The sequence below is a fragment of the Saccopteryx bilineata genome, chromosome 1 (genome assembly GCF_036850765.1).
Source record: "Saccopteryx bilineata isolate mSacBil1 chromosome 1, mSacBil1_pri_phased_curated, whole genome shotgun sequence".
Classification (NCBI taxonomy): domain Eukaryota; kingdom Metazoa; phylum Chordata; class Mammalia; order Chiroptera; family Emballonuridae; genus Saccopteryx; species Saccopteryx bilineata.
This window is the reverse complement of record NC_089490.1, coordinates 206,031,720-206,047,322: the sequence shown is the minus strand read 5'-3', so window position 1 is coordinate 206,047,322 and position 15,603 is coordinate 206,031,720.

Genomic DNA, 15,603 nt, shown 5'->3' with positions numbered 1-15,603 from the left:
TTATCCCCTGTGCCACCACAGGTCAGGCTTAAGTGGCAATTTCTATCTTTTCCGCTATGTTGGCTGTTCCCTGGACTACAGACTGGGGGAATCTTCAGGAAGTAGTTTGGAATGACCAGGAAACAGAGATGAATCATTTAAGATGCAACATCAGCATAATCTGGTAAAGAACTTGAAGCTGTTTTTAAAGGGAAAAGAGTTCATTTGTGAGCCTGGAGGAGGAGACTGTGTTGGTAAGGTATATGTTCATGTAGACAGTCTACAGAGAGAGTAGTTGTTTTGGGGACATAAATGATAAGCTGCTACACACCATAGGATCCATCCACATCCTTGGGACCAACACCTATCAGTCTATAGGTTTCTTAAATATACGTGTTGCCATTGATCCATTCCTTGGCTTGAATTTTCATGCATGAAAATCAACTTACTATCGACAGTGGAAAATAACAGGTCTGCGTGGCCGACAGTGTGTGGGATTCCGAGCCAGGAAAGACCCTGTGTCTGTCTCTTGCTTAGTCTCGTCTCCAAAACTAGGACCTGTGACCTCCCCCAGGCTCCGTGGGGCACAGCCAGGCCTGTGCGTCTGGTAGACACAGGTCACAAAAAAAGTTCATATCTCTACTTTATAAACCGGCATGTAATACATTAGAATAAAATGCTCATCGATATTAGATTCCATATTTTAAGTAAAACAGGAAACGTTCTCTAGAACTGCCTTTAGTTGTAGACAGCTACCTTTACTGACCGTCCTAAGTCTGTTGGATGCACTTATCAGTTCACAGCCTTCCTCAGACTCAACTCGTATTGAGTAAATTAATAAACAGCAAAATAACAAGTGATATTATTTCTAAGCGCTAAATTTGTCCAGGCATGGCGTAGCTGAAACCCATTTTAAACTGACTTCTGATTCTCACAGTGACTCCTCTACCGTTTTTGGCAACAGGATGCCCCCTCATCTCCCTTGTTTTATTGTAATCTGAAGGCATGGGACCAGGGCCTTCACAGGGGTCTGGTTCCCTTCACAGGAAGACATCACAGGTGAGCTGAGGGTAGGAGGAGCATTCTGACCCTGATGCTGTGACAGGGACAATTTTAGTGAGTGACAGATCTGGAAAACATTTCCCTTCCGGTAATGAGTTCACATTGATCGTGCAAACTCAACACATCATACTGCTTAGCCCGCTTTCCATTGTGTGTGGTTTCATTGATTACCAAGCTTTTCTCTTTATTGGCAGCTGGTACACCAGATGTCGGGCTGAGTTAGAGACAGAGATGACCCAGGGCACAGGAGGAAATAAAGGAGCCAGGGACCATGACTGGGCTGTTTGTGCGCCATACTGATGAGTCAGCTCTGACTCCTAAGGACCCCAATAATGGGTGACATCCACAGTGTCCTGTCCTCACAGCCCTGTTCAGCCCTGGGGACTCAGCCCGTGGCTTCTCCCATGGAGTCCATCCATCCCTGTCACATGTGGTCTTCCTCTTTCCCTGTAGCCTTCTCTCTGTCCCCAGCATGACTGCCTTTCCCAAAGAACCTGCCTTCTCACCATGTGCCCAGGTAGGACAGCTTCAGTTCTGTCATTCTGCCCCAGCGAAAGTTTCAGGATTCATTTGCTCTGAGACCCACATGTTTATCTTTCTGGTGGCCCGAGGTCTCTGCAGAGCTCTCCTCCAACATCACATTGAAATAAATCCACTTTTCCTACCAGCCTTCCTTCCTAACCAAGTGAACAAGTGGATACCAGTGTTACTTATTTAATAAGTGTTTCCCTTACAAACCTCTATCCACTGACACCCATGATCACTTTTATCTTGCTCCATGTTTGCTTTCTGCAGCAGAGAAGAGGTATTTTCATGTGTGGTATCTGTTCTCTCCACTGGAATCTAAGCTCAAGGAGGAGATTATATTCGGTTTTGCTCACTGTTACGGCCCCACTGCCCAAAGGAGTGATTGGTCCTGTAATATTTCCTTAGTAATTAGTTACTGAATAAATGAGTAAGTAAGTTTTTTTCTTACAAAACCCATCGGTGGATGAAGTCATCCAAAGGAAATGTTTAAAAATAAAAAGCAAAAGGTGAAGAAATGTCATTAAGTCATAATTATGTTTCAGGGCAAAGAGATGCACAATCCAAAATGGTGGCTGGAGAGGAAAGGGAAGCAGGATGGACCAGAAGGACAGAAGCCAGCGCAGACATGGGATCTACCTTGGGGTGTATGGCCCATGGCGCTGCGTGGTCATCGGTCAGGAAGAGAAGCCAGCCCCATCGCGTGTGGCCCTGGCTGAGCTGTTTCAACTTGGCCAGAGCAGCCTGGGTCATGGGTCGTTGTGACGGGGATGCCACATCCTGGTTTCTGGGGGAATGGGTGGACACCTGGCCCAAGAGGGGCCGTCCACCTGGTATGTCCTTAAAATGTCTGGCACGAAGATGAGGAGGCTGACAGGATCGTAAGGAGACGGAAACGGGGTCCTCCAGAAATTTCCATGTACGTCCTGGAAAAGGCACTCGGGTGACCTGTGTGGGTGACGTGCTTCATGTTCTAGGAGCAAAGGTACAGTGAGGGTTTGATGGGCTGATGGACAGCTCAGGGTCACTGATGGACGTTGGTTGTGGACCCCAGAGTGAAGGGAAGGGGAGGGCACAGGCTCCGTGGGAAGCAGGAAGCACACACACCTGACGGGAAAGAAAGGTGATGGGGGGGAGGGCTCCCGAGCGACAAAACTGAGTCATTCACCTGAGGGAAGGGGCTGCAAGGGGCAGCACAGGAGTGGACGGCAGGAACGGACTAAAGAGAGGAGCAGGGAGGGGGCTCGTGGGCTGCGGGCACTGGGCACCAGGGACATAAGAAGGAAGGCGTGAAGCTCTTGGAGGCCGTGGGACGATGCATGTTGGCAGGGTGGCTGGTTTCTTGTATGACTTGGGAGCCAGGAAGAACTCAGGAGTTAGATCTTCAGAATGTTTAGGGTTGGGCGAGTCTAGGGTAAGAAGGGGAATAGTGTGTACAGGACCATAAGGATGACGGGGTGAGTGGCCTTGAACTCAAGGAGAACTCAAAACAAGAATTCTTTCTTTCTTTCTTTCTTTCTTTCTTTCTTTCTTTCTTTCTTTCTTTCTTTCTTTCTTTCTTTCTTTCTTTCTTTTTTAACTTAGAGAATATAAGTTTAATTAAAATAGGTCTCACAAACTGATACAATTGGTTGCTTCACAGTTGGAGTTTTCAGTGGCTGAAGAATGGTATTCCTTCTTGTAAGTCTTCCATTTTAAACATGAATATATATATATTCAATATGATCATTATTCAAAACATAAATGGCTAAGTTTTTTTTTTTTTTTTTTTTTTGCTTTACTTTCAAAGCAGGCCTCATAGTCTGGTCTGGAATGTTTGGATTTTCTTTTTTTGTGTTGTTGTTTTTTTTGTTTGTTTGTTTTTTGCATTTTTCTGAAGCTGGAAACAAGGAGAAACAGTCAGACAGACTCCCGCATGCACCCGACCGGGATCCACCCGGCACGCCCACCATGGGGCAATGCTCTGCTCACCAGGGGGCGATGCTCTGCCCATCCTGGGCGTCGCCATGTTGCGACCAGAGCCACTCTAGCGCCTGAGGCAGAGGCCACAGAGCCATCCCCAGCGCCCGGGCCATCTTTGCTCCAATGGAGCCTCGGCTGCAGGAGGGGAAGAGAGAGACAGAGAGAAAGGCGCGGCGGAGGGGTGGAGAAGCAAATGGGCGCTTCTCCTGTGTGCCCTGGCCGGGAATCGAACCCGGGTCCTCCGCACGCTAGGCCGACGCTCTACCGCTGAGCCAACCGGCCAGGGCTGTTGTTTTTTTTTTAATAAATAAATTTTTATTTAAATGGGGTGACATCAATAAATCAGGGTACATATATTCAAAGAAAACATTTCCAGGTTATTTTGTCATTTAGTTCTGTTGCATACCCATCACCCAAAGAGAGATCATCCTCCGTCACCCTCTATCCAGTTTTCAGTTTTCTTTGTACCCCTCCCCCTCCCCCTCTCCCTCCTTCCCTCCCCCCACCCCCCATAACCACCACACTCCTGTCCATGCCTCTTAGTCTCACTTTTATGTCCCACCAATGTATGGAATCCTGCAGTTCTTGTTTTTTGTTTTTTTTTTTCTGATTCGCTTATTTCACTCTGCATAATGTTATCAAGATTCCACCAATCTGCTGTAAGTGATCCGATGTCATCATTTCTTCTAGCTGACTAGTATATCATGGTGTATATGTGCCCCATCTTCTATATCCAGCCTTCTATTTTTTTTACAGTGATTAAAAGCCTTTAAGCAAACTCTTGGCCAATATAGCAAGAATCCATAAAAGAGTAGTGTCCTTAACATGTTCACCAAGTCCAAGTTGGCCCCATCACCATGCCAAATCCCTGAAAAATGCAACCCAACCACAGTTCAGTCTGTTAGGAGCTGTCACAGGGAGCAGGAGTCCAGGAAAAGTCCACATCCAGGAAAAGTCCGCATGGCACTGGAATTGTTGTCACCATTCTATACTTTGCAGCTCATGTCCAAGTCCCAGTGACTGCTGCTTCTAGCTGGTAATGATTCAGATAGACTGGAGAAGCCATTTGCAGCATGCGTGGATATGGAGCTTCTGTTCTCCTCTGCCTGGAGAGATGAGACCAGTTAGCTTTTCCCTGGAGCTCTGCGACTGTGGCATGGTAAAGAGAACCTTGGGATACACTAAGCTGGGTGGCAAAGGTAGATTCATAATAGAAGTTGGCAAAAGGGGGAAAGAGAGCTCTAAATTAAGAGTAGGTCCCAGCCTGAAACATGAGTGGGGCACTGAGGTAGGAAGGATAAAGGAGACACTATATATTAAGCAAAGCAGCAGAAAATAGGACTATCAACACCCACAACAGAGATCTTTGAGGGAAGAATAAAAAACCTGACTATTCAGGCAAAACATAGTTAAGTGGCCCTTGTGCAAATGAGATCAGTTTACCTGCTTCTTGGAAGAAATACCCTGGGCTCATCCACAGTGTCGTAGATGGGGCCGATGGCCCTGGGCACCTTCAACCTTCAGTGGCAAACCCCAGCTTTCTGGACAAGGTTAGGTCATAGGTGGCTGGAGCAGGGCTGGAAGAGACTGAACCCTCCCTTAGAGGAGTGAGGGGGAAGCCTACCTTCCAGTTTCCCTGTTTCCTCACAGTAGAGGCATGTAAGCCTGGCAGGCTTTAGCTCAATGACCTTCCTTTCCACTATTGAAGCAGGACCCAGATGGCATCCTAGGAGACCCCTTTGGGGCTTTGGAGCCTTTAAGGGCGTATCCTAAAAGCTGGTAGTTCCCCTGATCTCTATTGGGCTTTTTCTGCCTCTAGGTATCTTAAAAGCCATTCTCAGAAGATCTCGCTGAGGGGTTTGAGGATCCCCATCCGCCTATATATATCTTTTCCATATATCTGGAGCTATTTGGAAAAAGACAAAACAGTGTTATTAGCTGGATCTAATATAGAAGGTAGTAGGTTGCAGGTGAAAAAGATTTGGTGTCTCCTGTTCATCAGCATTCAAAAGAAATGTAAAAAAAAATTTTTTTAAAGTAAAAAGCATGATATGGTAGACCTGTAGGAGTTCCAGGATATGACTACCCCCTTTTAAATTGTTTTTTTTAATTGACCTTAAAGTGTTTGCTGAGTACACTTCAATAATACCTTAACTTTAAAGATTGTAAGCATGAAAAAATACAGTTAATGCTTTTGCTCCATATGCAGGAGCATTTTCAGTTAAGCCAGTTTAGGAAGTCCAATAATAGAATAATGCATACAGACCATGAGCTATATAGCATGCTTAGCAGCCTCTCCTGTTCTGACAGAGGTTACTATAGATCCGGAATATGAAGCCACTGTAATGTGGACATACGACTGTTTGCCAAATGAAGGTATATGAGTAACATCCATCTGCTCTTTATGAGACAGAGAGAGACAGAGAGAGGGAAAGAGACAGACAGACAGGAAGGGAAAAAGATGAGAAGCATCAATTCTTCATTGGGCACCTTAGTTGTTCAATGATTGCTTTCACATATGTGCCTTGACTGTGGGGCTACAGCAGACTGAGTAACCCCTTGGTCAAGCCAGCGACCTTGGGCTCAAGCTGGTGAGCCTTGTTCAAACCAGATGAGCCCGCACTCACACCGGCGACCTCGGGGTCTCGAACCTGGGTCCTCTGCATCCCAGTCTGACAGTCTGTCCATTGTGCCACTGCCTGGTCAGGCGAAGCAAGAAGTCTAAGAGCCGAAAAGACTGGGTGTTATGTGCCGAGAAACATCCCGAGATTCAAAAACCATTCTAAAGTTAATGTTTTGATAATAAAAACAAAACATTATCAGAGCTTAGTTGTGAGAACATTTTAAAGGATAGAGATAAAATTAGGGAAAATTGGGAAGTCAAGATACCTCGGATTCAGGACACGTGGGTCACACACAACATGGATAAAACGCTCAAGTTCTGGTGACAGAAACGCCAGCGGGCTGGTGCATGCAGCCATGGAAAGAAGGGTGATCCCTGCCACCCTTGTGGGGAATGTGGTGTGAGGATGGCTCCCATGGACGGGACAGCGGGGTGTTTTGGCCGGAGCCCCAGGGCCAGTGTTGATGTGAGGTTGGAAAATGACCAGTTTCAAGCCACGCGAGTGAGGAGGAAGAATGTTACCCATCTTTTCTTTTTTTTTCTGAAGAGAAAGAAGAAAAGGAGCTGCCCCTCCCTTCCCATAGGAGCAGATAGTACAGAACCAGGGACGGGTCTCCTGACATCTGTGAGAAGGGCTAGTCCTGTGGGGACAGAGTTCTAACCACAGGGTCGGCCACCCAGCGGGCCCATGCGAGAGGCGTCAGGAGAAAGGGGCAGCTGTGAGAAGAGCATGGCAGTGACACAGAAGGGACCTAGGGCTGCAATGGGAGGGCAGTGGCCAACCATTAAAGCACTTACAGCAGTGGTCCCCAGCCCCCGGGCCGCGGACTGCTACCAGTCTGTGGGCCATTGGTACCGGTCCGCAGAGAAAGAATAAATAACTTACATTATTTCCGTTTTACTTATATTTAAGTCTGAATGATATTTTATTTTTTAAAAATGACCAGATTCCCTCTGTTACATTCGTCTAAGACTCACTCTTGATGCTTGTCTTGGTCACGTGATACATTTATCTGTCCCACCCTAAAGGTTGGTCCACGAAAATATTTTCTGACAGTAAGCCGGTCTGTGGCCCAAAAAAGGTTGGAGACCACTGACTCAGAGGCAGTGTGATGAACAGGTTTCACGTTTCTGACTTTGGAAATCTGGCATGTAACAACAGTTCGATGGTAGAACAAAACCAAGTACCCCCTCCGCCCCCCAAAAACAGCGAAAATCTGTTGAATTCTAATTTAGCACCAAACAGAGCTCAGCACTTTCCACATATAACCTCGTTCTAACCCATGCAGTTGGTCACCCAATCTCATCAGCAGTGACACCCAGTGCCCCAGTGTCTTTGACCCCAAGTCAGAGCTGGACAATGGTGGAAAGGGGCACAGGCTCCGGTGAGCCAGCCGCACTCCAGAGCTAGGGCTCCCAACAACACTGTCGTATCGACAGGCCCGAGCTGGATGGGGTTCTCCTGGACACCAGACGAGGGACTTTGTTCCAGGCGGGGCTGATGTGTGAGTTGCAGGCGACTGGCTTCTCTGCAGAACTCTCCCAGGACGGGGTTGGGGGAGGCTTGGGGTGTCGGGGCAGGACCGCAGATGGGTCACAGGACTGAACTGGCTCTGGCGCCCCTCCTCCGCTCGGCAACACGGGGTGGATGGGCGCGGATGACAGAGGTAACGGTGATGTAGATGACAGGATGAAGAAGATCAGCTCACACGCTGGACTCTCCTGTTCTCTTCCCCCGGCTCCCAGAGCCCATCCTTTGCCCCCTGCACGCTCCTCTGCTCTCAAAGAACGGGGAGAGCCAGCACCCAGAGAACCATCTCTTACCCAGTGACAGCAGTGGGGACGGGAGACTAAACGCCCGGCATTCACATCCTAGGCCGGGACACACGGAACGCAGGAGCAGGTTGTAAAGGACAGTGGGGGAGGGGTAGGAGGCTTTGGAAGTGAGGGACAGAAACAGGAGGGACAAGGGACTTCAACGAGAGCCCTGGCTTTGGGTTATCCTCAAAGGGGGAATTATCATTGCCATTTTACACAAGAGGGTACGAACACATCACGGATGAGTATGGACGTCAAGCCGGGTTACTTAGCTGATGGGAAAGAGTCAAGATTCACCTTTGGCAGTCGGTCCACCTGCAGCAGCCAGACCTCAATGTGGCACGGAGTCTGATTTGATTCCACATAGGTGTCCTGTTGTCACATAAACCTCACACGGGCACGGGAGAGATGGCAACGTGACCCGCGTAGTCAGGACGACATAGCTGGCACCTGTGTGATTCTCTAACGTCGGCCAAGTTCAAACCTGGATCGACGAGCTTAAATTTTTTGTTTTCTCTCTACATCTAAAGTATTTTGGGGAAAAATGTTTTATTTTTTAAAATGTTTCTTTGTATAAACATATCAACACATCGGAAGATGTAGTGTCTCATTTGAATAGATAAGACTTTGGTGGTGACCTCCGGGGGTTATCAGTTACATACCATCTGAGATAAACACATCCCAGTCTGCCTTTGTGAGCAGTAACTTCCAGTTTCTCTGCCCTGTTTTTGTCTCACTGCCGTTTATGTTCAGTTTTCAGACCAAAGTTTTTGCTCTTTCAGCGATTTGATTGTGACAACTTTTTCAGCAGACAAGGGGATAATGCCCCCCCCCAATCCATAAAAGGAGATAAAAACATACAAAAGGAAATCTTGAGCTCTCTGCTCTATCAAGCCGTAGCTGTTAGAATGGCTACAGTCAGTGGTGGTTGTGACATTCCACAGAACACAATTATTGTTTTTGTGACTGAGAGAGAGAGGAAGGGAGGAAAGGAGAAAGGGAGGAAGATAGGAAGCCTCACCTCATAGTTGCGTCTCGAGTTGTTCACTGATTGCTTCTTATATGTGCCTTGATCAGGGGTCTCAAACTAGTGATCTGGGGCTCAAGCCAGTGACCCAGGGCTCAAGCCGGTGACCACAGGGTCATGTTAATGACTCCAAACTCAAGCTCAAGCTGGTGAGCCTGTGCTCTAGTCAGAAACCCTGGGGTTTTGAACCTGGAACCTTGGCCTCCCAGGTCGACGCTCTGCCCACTGCGTCACCACCAGTCAGGCCAGACCACGATTTTTTCAGGCAGCACTTCCTGCCCTATGATCACGTCTCCAGTTCCTGCCCGATGCAGACATCTGGGAGCCTGTGACCCACACTCCGTCTGGAAGATGGTGGCCCCGCCTCCCTAACCTCGCTTTCCGGAACGCGTCTCAGTCCTTTCTCCAGTGTTGCCTGTTCGCATCCGCTGTTGGTAAAATGGTATTTTCGGCACATCTTAATTTAGTGCAAAAACTATTTTATTTTTTCTCTTAGGCTGTGGTTCCTTTCTCTCTTTGCTGAACTTGCTGCAAGGTCTTATGCATGGCTTGTAAATTCTCCTTCAATTGCAAACAAGTATTGAGCCAGCACATGTGGGCTCGTCACGGCTCATCCTCAATTCACCCTGAGTGTGAGGAACGTTCTGGAAACCTGAAGACAGGTTAGCCGGTAGCGCATCCCAGAATACGTCCCCAAGTTCCCAGCTGGGCTAAGGCCTGAGCATTACTGCCAGCTGAGCCAATATTCCAAGGGGAAGTTCCAGGAGAGGAGAGCCACCCACAGAGGAGGGTGAGCTCCCCCAAAACGGCACCTGGCTGAGTCCCCAGCACTGCCCAAACCGGAATCCATGGAATGGACCAATAAAACGTTTCCAGTGTGCATCGCACACGTGTCCCCTGGCTTTAGTGAGTGACTCATAAGGAAACTAATTAATTCCTTTAAACCGAAGGAAGTGCAAGGCCGTGAAGTCGCGGGTGATACCATCAGCCGCGTGAGCTGTTCTCAGTTTTGTGCCTGTGAGATGGAATCACTTGGGAGTAAGTTGCCAGACCAAACATGGGTCATGGGGTTCACACTCTGAGTTCAGATGAACAGCGAGTCACTGTTGGTGAGTCCTGGTCTTTCCCCAGGGCATGCTCACATGGAGACATGGTCTGCCCTTCCTCTGTCACGCCAACGGACCGTACTTGTATTTGCTCAACCTAGCAACCCTCTCTAGAGAGTTCCAGCTCCCTCACTACCATGAACTGTTAGGGCCCCCAGTAGTGTTAAAACTACCACACGATTCCAGCAGGTAGATGACCAACATGAACGGTATGTTTTATTTGCATCCGTCATAATAATACATCGTGAAAGGAGACGGCAATGAATAAGTGAGATCTACAGACAGAAATAAAAAGCATGGTGTGATTTATCAGGCAAATACGACCTTGACAAGAACACACAAACCCCCCCCCCCCCGGAAAAGTGATGGGATTCCACGAAAGGACACAGTCAGAGAGGTTACCTCCTATACTCCTAGACAAGATGTTAGGACATTTGGAAAATGTCAATATTCCAGAAGTAGTACTTAAACGTTTTGTAATTCTAATCGAGTTCTGTGGGTAGATTACAGTGGATTCTAAAACCATTCCAAAATGTATTCTTAGACAATGGGAGGAGGAATGACGTCCTCAGGAAGGGAGGGGTGGAGGAGGATGTGGGGGGATGCATGCTGTCAGGTCCTAAGGTGAACTACAGGACCACAGAGCAGACTTGACATCACTGTGAGGAGAGACAAGACCAATGATACAAATTAGAAGGTGCAAAGATGGACATCCTGCATTTGGGAAACTCATGTATCCTATAAGTAGTAACACCAATCAATAGAGAAAGGATATACTATTGCATAGCCAATAGTGTTTCTGCAACCTTACTCACTTAAGGAGAAAAATAAAACTGCGTAGCAGATTTTTGTTGAACTAATGACCAAACTATCACAGAAATGCCTATCAAGGTAATAAAATGAAAAGTAGGAGAAAATAGGACCTTAGGGAGATGACGGAGTGAATCATACTCAACCAGCTCCAACGCTAAGGTGAATATTGGATATGAAATTCTAATCATTAACAGAATTACCAGAGAGAAGACACGTTGTGTGGAGGTTATTTGCAACGTGTAAAATTCACAGGAGGCGAGTATCCAGAATGCTGAAGAAATGCCTACGGACCCATGAGGACAATGTAAGCAAAGGAAGTGATAAATGTTGGACAGTGGACTTCAAGAGGTAAATCAAAAGTGGAGAAATGCAGAAAAGATAGTCAGCAAATAAAAAAAGTATAATCAGTTTATTACACATCACAGGAATCCCCACTGAAACAGCCAAAAAATTACTCATGGCATTAATGCACAGATGAAGGTCAGCATTTCCTATGACATGTCACGTTATGTCACCAACATACTACTTGTCACTCTTACTCTGAATCAAACTGCTGCCAGAACTGAGACCCAGAACTAGGTTCTCACTTCTTCAGGTCATTTAACCCTTTGCCCCAATGGAGGGACATAGGCCCCCTATCATTCCTCTTATGACAAAACCCTTTTTGCACTTTTTCTATAGCTTTTTTTTTTTTTTAGTCATCATCTCCTACATTTTGAGAATTTCATGTGACATACCGTGTAAAAAATGCTGTGCTGTAGACACCTTCTTGTGTCTGTTGTGACTGTCTTCCTCCAATTGGTTCTTTCTTCAGCCAGGAGACTTGATGCAACTCTGTGGGTCATTTTGTGGGTCTGCTCCTTCTCTTGCTTCCTGTTTCCTTCACAAAACACCACTGCGAGGAAAGGACTGCTGTCGCTCCCGGTGATGTGACTTTCTGCCACTTGTTCTGTCCCATCCCCTTCCTGGCCATTTCTCCCTGGGCTTCCCCTTCTCTGCCCACCACGGCCTGTGCTGGAGAGGGCAGGTGGCAGGTGGCAGGCAGTGCTGCGGGTTGTGGGATGTGGGCTGAGCTCCATGTGAACTTCCCAGCAGACGCAACAGAACTTGGGGAGGGAGTACCCGGGACCACAGCATTTCCACACCTGCAGCTTTTCTTCAGTGATCGGTCGCATGAAACAACAATGACAATCACAACACCACACACACACACGTTTGATCTCCAATTTCTGTTTTTGGAAACATCTTAGTGTATTCACATGAAATAAAATTGTCATCTAATTAAGAGCAATAGAATCCAATTTCTGCTAGAAGTTTCAGTATAATTCCAAGATAGCTCCTCGGTCTGGAATAAAATTAGAACAGTGATAAGTGCAGGTCAACAGCAGCATCCCCACCAGACAGTCAACACGTGTTTCCCCTCGTGTTCTGACTTCCACCCTGATAAGTCAACTTTCTGGGGATTTCTTTGGTTCTTAGTAAATAGCACCATATTCTTAGAAGGCAGAAGGCTATTATAAGTGATTAAGGAAATTGAGACTTTGCTAATCAAGGACAATCAATCAAGCACAGGTGATTGTGTTTAATTAGACCCAAAAATAAAGAGAAATGAATATTAATACCAGCTGCTAATCTCCTACAGGGGGACAGAAGCTTCCGAGAAAGAGTATTCATTCGTTTAAGCCCCTAAACACTTAATGATACCTCTTTGTTACAATTGCTTTATTCTACAATATTCAAAGATCTGTACCCAAGGGAACATCTAAAGGAGTAAGGAATACAGTAATGGTAGATCCCGTTCCCTCTCTGTTTATATCTGATTGGCTGAAATGTTTGGGTCTTTGTGGGTACAGGAAGAGATCTAGGGTTAAATTTACTTAAAGCTTCTACTTTTGTAGTTAGTAGCTTTTATCCTTATCTTTTATTTCTTACTTTATAAAAATTCCGTTTATTGGGGTGACTTTGGTTAATAGGATCATATAGGTTTCGAGTGTACACGTACATTTTTTCTTTTTATTGGGTGAGAGGCAAGGAGGCAGAGAGACAGACTCACATATGCGCTCCAACTGAGATCCACCCAACAAGCCCTCTCTGGGGCTGATGTTCTGTCCATCTGGGGCTGCTGCTCTGTTGCTTGGCAACCAAGCTATTTTTAGCACCTGAGGTAAGGCCATGGAGACATCCTTAGTGCCTGGGGCCAACTTGCTCATTTGAGCCACGGCTCCAGATGGGGTGGAGAAGCATATGGGCACTCTTCCTGTGTGCCCTGACAGGGAATCAAATCTGGGACTTCCACATGCTGGGCTGACGCTCTACCACTGAGCCCACTGGCCAGAGCTCAAGTGTATATTCCTGTGATATATAATCTATGTGTACCCACCATCCCAAGTCAGACTACCTTCCATCACCATGTGTGTGGCTACTTTCCTGTTGACTGCTCCTTACCTCTCTCCCTCTGTTTCCTTTTTCCTGCCTTTGCATTTTACTTGATGAATATACTATTTCACCATTCATTCTCTAAAGCGCTAAGCATTTCTGAAATCTCGGTATACCTGATTGCTTTGCTCTCGTGATTCCCTTGCATCTCCTTCACTCAACCCCAGCACCTGTGTTGTGTTTAACGCCCTTCATCACGTATCTGTGGCAACGTGGGTGCCACCCAGCCTTGGAGTCTGGGCTGTGCAAGGCAGGCTCAGCTCAGCCTTCCATGACAGGGAGAAATGTGGGACGTCAGGGACACACAGGGCAGAGGAGGCACAGTGAGACCGGAGGCCCTCGAAGCTCCTTTACCGCCCATGGGGCTTCCAAAGAGTAATCACGCCATCACGCGGTTTGCTTCTGCTGCCTCATCATTGTCTTACGTCTCAAGTCCTTAAAGAAAACAGTGTAAGAGCAGAAAAGTGACTGATTTAGAACAAGTCATTTAAACCTGGAGTGGGTTTCTTCTAATTCTATCACGGCTCACTTAGAAGTCACCCGCTTTTTCCTGATGCTGTCTGAGGGGTCGGATGTCACGAGAAGAACATAATTATAACTTCATGAAAAATGCAGACCAGGGAACTGAGGCGCTTGTCGGCCAAAATAATTTTAATTCCCCAAATACCATTTTCTGTATTTTTAAAAAGAATAAATGAAGCCCATTTTTCCCCACACTTCAACGAGACTATATTTATTTTGCACATGAAGACATCATTTTTTAAAATTTTAATTTCAAGAAGCAGGAAAGGATGCAAAAAAAAAAAAAAAAAGAAAACTAATCAGGACCAAGTGTTAGGGGGAGCAGTCTGCCTGGTTACTTCCCGAAATCAAATGTTATCAGAACAACAGGGAGATGCCTTTGAAATATTCAAGATCACAATCTTATAGAAATAAACATTGTTTTTAGAGGTTTGCATCTTAGGGGCATGAAAATAACAAAGCTCTCAAGGGAAAGGGGAGATTTAGTCAGTGGTGGGGAAGGACCGTGAAGCAATGTACAGAGAGGGACTGGGGTGACCTCCATGTTCAGGGAGGTGGCCCAGGAAGGTGTCACTGTGTCCGACAGGTCATGTGGAGACCCAGGGAGTCCATGTCCAGCCTCGCAGCCCCACAGGGGAGGCTGAGTGGGTCAGGGTACCCCTGGTGTGAGCCCAGGACAGCCGGGTGACCTTGGCTGACCTGTCGGTCCCAGGTGAGCAAGCCGTAGCGGTGGTGGGGTTGGCGCTGGTGACCGGGGATCTTGTCTTTGCTTACACTGTCCTCTGAGTTCACATCGGGGCCCACGGCAGGGGACCTAGGTGTCATGACTCACATGTTAAAAGGATGGTCTGACTGCTCTGTGGAAGACCGGACTAGAAGCTGGACAGGGCAGGGATGAGGAGATGGACCCCAGGGGATGACAACAGTCGTGATAGTGACTCTGGTTGGCTGGGGCAGAGAATGGTGGAAGTGGCGACAAGGGGAGGGGATGTTCTGGCTGCGTTTTGAGAAAACACGAGGAACTGGAAATGAAGGAGAGGGAAGAATAGCCACCAGGGCCACCTGAGCTTTTCACCTGCATGAGCAGGTGAAAGGAGGCAGCTGCTGTTAAGACATGGCAAGGTCCTGGGAGGAGACGGGAGGTGGTGACCGGAGGGGCGGTCAGTGATGGCCGCTTTCCAGTCAGAAAGTTTACGCTGAACATGCTTAGAAGAAAGCAAACCACCGGCTGGGGGATGGGTGTCAGTCTGGGGTCCAGGAGGGAGGTGTACACTGAGGATACAAATGTGGGGTTTGTTGCCATAAAATGCTATAAAAATGACCGTATTGGTCGATCTCACCAAGTGACTGGGTGTGGCTGACCCCAGTGTCGCCGCGGGGGTCCCCACCACGCTGGAGAAGAGGATGCACCATCGACAGGAGCGAGAAGGCCAGCCCAAGAGGCATGGAAAGGAAGCCAGGAAAATGGGGATTTGGAAGATAAGCAGAAGATCCTATTTCTAGGACAGAGGGACGTCAGGTCAGAGCGGAGGGATGGAGCAAGGACATGTGGATCTGAGGAGAAGAAAATAATGACCCTTCCGGGGGGGGGGGGTGGAGGACTGAAGATGACGTTGGTGCAAGATCAGGAAGAGGCGCTGGGAACAGCACGCTGCGGGAACTGGGGGCCCCCCGAACATGGAGGGAGCCGGGGCTGGGAAACAGCGGCTCAAATTCTGGAGTGTCGCAGC